The sequence below is a fragment of the Penaeus monodon genome, chromosome 39, assembly GCF_015228065.2.
Source record: "Penaeus monodon isolate SGIC_2016 chromosome 39, NSTDA_Pmon_1, whole genome shotgun sequence".
Lineage (NCBI taxonomy): Eukaryota > Metazoa > Arthropoda > Malacostraca > Decapoda > Penaeidae > Penaeus > Penaeus monodon.
In genome coordinates this window covers 14,404,468-14,409,467 of record NC_051424.1, presented here as the reverse complement: position 1 = coordinate 14,409,467, position 5,000 = coordinate 14,404,468, and positions in this window count along the sequence as shown.

Below are 5,000 nucleotides of genomic sequence, written 5' to 3'. Positions count from 1 at the left end.
CGCCATCTAGGGAGGGGAGATTCGTTTGTTCGTTCCCGGGCCAGTTACTAGCCCATTCATTAAATTCTTGCTGGGGACGAGCGAGAAGACAGGTAGGATAGCCTTGTCTAAGAGACATCCTTTAGCGGCCGAGTATACCCGGCGGAAGCTAATAACGTAAGGACGAGGTTTTTCATGGCGGTAAGATGTTTTTTTTAAGTTTAACATTTATACTAAAACAGAGCGCTCCGCCGTGTTATTTTTTATATATATATGGTTTTATCGTTCGATCTTGTACTTTTTCCGTCAATTTTTTTTTTGGGGGGGGGCTTCCCCGGTGTTTCTTTTTAGTGTTTGTTTCCCGGTTTTGTTTTAAGTGTATTACTTTTAAAGTGTTTTTTTTATCAATAAAATTATTTTAAGCATCGTGAAATAAATTCCTCTTTTTAATTAAAACCCATTTAAGAGACAAATGATACCATAATTTGGCTACCTGTGGCAAGCAATTGACTACCTTCTATCAGCCCTTAAGGCTGACATGCACTCCCCTCGGAGTTAACCACGCTTACCAGACAGAAAACCCTTGTGAATTAGGTCATTCTTCCTATTCTCACACATACACTTTTCTTTTTATCTCGTTACACTCCTAGACGTCTCCTCCTTTTGATACATGTATTGTTCCTGGACGTACTAACCAAGTGGTGGCAGCGACTAATGACCTAATTAACAAGGGTAATTAAGACTAATAAAATAAAATCACTACAGTGGGACAATAATGAATGTAGTGGAAAGTAAGCTTATAAAGTTACGTACGTAAACAATGGCTGTGATAATAAAAGATGATACATTATCATAGAAATGGAGAAATTCATACAAAACTGCCATTAGAAAAACAACCAATAATAATTACCAGCTACTGTTCGTATAAGAATTAAATACAATTAAAGTCGTTAGTGGACATACGCAATCCGTGCAGCTCGGTTGGGTAGGCTGCCGTGTATGCTTACTTATTCCAAAGCTTAGGCTCTACACACCCTGCTGTGCTAGTCTTATGTAAACCAGTCAACACTTTGATAAGAATGTCAAAAACAAAATCAGTTGCGGGTCTGTGAAAATCCTGGAAGTTGGAAGAGTATTTTGATCGGGATAGTTATACGTCTACGACATAATAGGTAAAAACGAGTCATAGGGTATTGAAGGAACGGCAAGGGACGATATCTGGTGTGGAGCGCATCAGAACAAAACATGAAGCAAGGGTCGAAGGGAAGCTTATTTCCAGCAGTCAAGAAAGCTTCGAGGTAGACTGGAGGACGGAAGGGATCATGCTGTTTTCAGAAGAACTAGGAAAGGCCCCTGGTCAAAGTGCGCATTTCGTATTGGAAAATTTTTCTGTCATCAAAATATGTTCCCACTTTTAACTCACATTCTCTACATAGGTCCTACTAAGAGTGACACACTCCCTTTTTATGCAGCTGTGGACTTCTCACACACACACACACACACACACACACACACACACACACACACACACACACACACACACACACACACACACACACACACACACACACACACACACACACACACTAATCCACTTCCCATTATAGTGGATGGATGGTTGTGCATCTACTATTTGAGATTACTGGTGTCTTATCTCTTTGGGGAGTCTTTGTTGTGGTAGTAGGTAAGTCTTCAATGGACTGCCACTGCAGCTGTAATTATATTAAGGAACAATGTTTTATTTCGTTTATTTTGTTTTAGTTTTTTTAAATTATTATTATTTAATAACTCTTGAACACAAACTATAGCATAAAAACGAGAGAACGATATTTAGGATTATTTAAGTATATTATATATATATTTTTTTTTTTGCGTTATTGCTAAAATGAACAAGGGAACGAGTTTTTTTAAATTGATTTTCTTGTGTTTTCTTTATAATTTCATATTTATTGTTATTATTATTTTCTTTTCATTATTTGGTAACTAAGGCAACAGTGGGGCCGCGGTGGCCGAATGGTTAGAGCGTCGGACTCAAGACTGTCACGACGGCAATCTGAGTACGAGGGTTCGAGTCACCGGCCGGCGCGTTGTTTCCCTTGGGCAAGGAACTTCACCTCGATTGCCTGCCTAGCCACTGGGTGGCCAAGTCAGCTCAAGTCAGTGCCGGGTAAATAGAGATGGTGACTCGATAAAAAACACCGGGCGGAAGGCAATGGCAAACCACCGCTCTAAATTGCTAAGAAAAATCATGGAAGCCCATGATCGTCAAGGCCGCGGTGGCCGAATGGGTAGAGCGTCGGACTCAAGACTGTCACGACGGCAATCTGAATTCGAGGGTTCGAGTCACCGGCCGGCGCGTTGTTCCCTTGGGCAAGGAATTTCACCTCGATTGCCTACCTAGCCACTGGGTGGCCAAGCCAGCCCAAGTCAAGTGCTGGTCCCAAAGCCCGGATAAATAGAGAGAATGATTACCTAAAAAGGTACCACCGGCACTCTCCGTGGAAAGGAACTGGGGACCCTACCACGTACTCACTCCAAGAACATCACATGAAAACTACAATTAAGTATCATGCTGTGACCACGGCGGCTCAGACATGAACCTACCGTTAAAAGAAGAAGGCAACAGTGTACTAAAACAAACAAAAATAGACATGATATTATGAGTGATGAAGGGGAGGTAATCTAGATAAATGCAAAGAAGAGGACTGGGTGGTGATGAGGTGGACAGATGTGTGATATGGGTGATAGACAAGGTGGTATTCATATGTTAAATCAGTTTAATTGCGGAGGACGAATCAGACGGTATGTTTTGTCATCTTGGGGTTATTAAAGGCTATGACAACTTGGTCTGACGGTAGCAAGAGGGGAGGATTCTCAGGTAGATCAGGTGTGAACATAATATACATATAGCATAGGTGGTTGAATAAGACAAAAAGACAACGAACGGAACAGAAATTGATGAAATAACTGACATGACAAACTGGTGAAAAAAAGGAACTAATGGGTATTGAACAAATAACCAAAGAACAGAGTAATAGTTGGAACACAACAAATCAAAGTGGGTGTATAAATAATTAAATAGAGATATGATAGAAATTGATGAGAAATTAAAGGAAGAAAAGAGGCTTTTTTTTTGGGGGGGGGGAGTTTTTTTTCTCCCTTTTTCCGTAGAAAATCTCCATCCTGCTCGTCCTCTGACTCGCGTGTCTGTCTTATGCAATTACACGAATACACTCCCATAATCACAGGCAATCGAGTCAAGAGTCCGTAGCAAGTTTGTAAGATGTTCAGTCCTTGAAATCTCTCCGTTTATAATTCGTCAGCGCTGATCCCACGACCACTAGGCGGGCCGAAGCGGGCAAAGTGACAAGCCGTGGTAATTTTTTTTTTATTTACTACTTCTCTGATGAAGTAGTAAATATTACCGGGTTTCGCCTAGGCCACCCGGTAATTGTTCTTATTTAGGGTAGGTCTCTGATTAATAGGTTCTTAGGAGTTTACACCTACAAGATGGAGGCATGTATTTGGTAGTGTTTGAATAGATTAGCCAAGAGGCTTTCTGCTATCTAGGTAGAGGAGATCTGCTAATGGTGTCAAAGGAATCTTCATTACTGAGCATGACAAGAATACAGTCTGCTGCTGCTTGGGCATCAGTTGGGTCTTGAGCGTAACGATTAAAATAATCTTATGACCTGATACTGTCAAGGACAGTATGTAATGTAGGAGAGGCTCCTCGACGAAGGCTTGACAGTGCTGACACTCGCGTGGAACACGTTCATCGATCTCCTAGTGACATCTGTAGCCTAGACGATGTCGATGTAAGGTGGTCGCATCTCTCCATATACATATATATATATATATATATATATATATATATATATATATATATATATATATATGAAAGATGGAATAATGCAATGCCGAATTGATATCGATAAATAAATACCCTCCCTGACCAGGACTCGAACCAAGGTCACTATGTATAATATGTATGTATATGTATAAATATATATATACTATATTGCCCTGTTATATCATATGTGTGCTTGATATATCTTATGAAGCATTGCAGTTTATATCTTGCATAATATTATAACACACACCTCTCACACACACACACAGTTTATTTAGTAAAAGGCTATGAGTCCTAATACAATGGCTTTGTCTGATGGCTTCACTCTTTATTGATAAGAGTTCAACACAGTAAAGGAACATACGAGACAATGTCTATAGGTAAAGCAGTACACGGGTCACGTGTCAGTTCAACCCACCCGGAGGGGGAAGGCTAGGCCGACCTTACCACGCCAGGCGCTAAGCACGAACTCCTCTAAGCTAGGTCATTATCACTATAAGTAGTGACCGTCCCACCTGCCAGAAGTGACTGAAACAGCTGGAGGTATGATTTGCCTCAAGGGTAACCTAACCTGTTACCTCGCGACATGGATGTACTCTTTCCAGCAATCTTATGCACCTTGTCCCATACCCATGCTAAGGGGGTCCCAGAGTTAATCGAGGAGACATACTGTCTCCACGATGTCCGTCTAGCCTCCTTTAGCACGCGCCTGGCCTTGGCTCGGGTCTTTTTGTAATTGATCAAGGTTACAATGCTGGGGCGTCGTTTCAACTGCCTTCATGCAGCTTTTCGTGCTCTGACAGCTTGTTGGCATTCATCAGACCACCATGGTACTGGAGGTCGACGGTAATGCCCGCTACTTTCGGGAATGGATGCTTCCGCTGCAAGGTGAATTCATGATGTGAAGTGATTAACAGCATCTTGAATACACTGGAAATCATTCACAGATCCTTGCAATACTGCAGTTGATCTAAAAAGATTCCAGTCCGCATGTTCAAGTTGCTATCTTTGCACTCCATTGACTGGAATACCATTCACCTCCTCCAAAAGTATTGGAAAGTGGTCACTTCCATGTAAGTCTTCCATGACCTGCCAAGTGAAGTTCAACTGTGAACCAGGTGAGCCTATTGATAGGTCTATATTGGAGAATGTCCCAGTTTGAACTTGG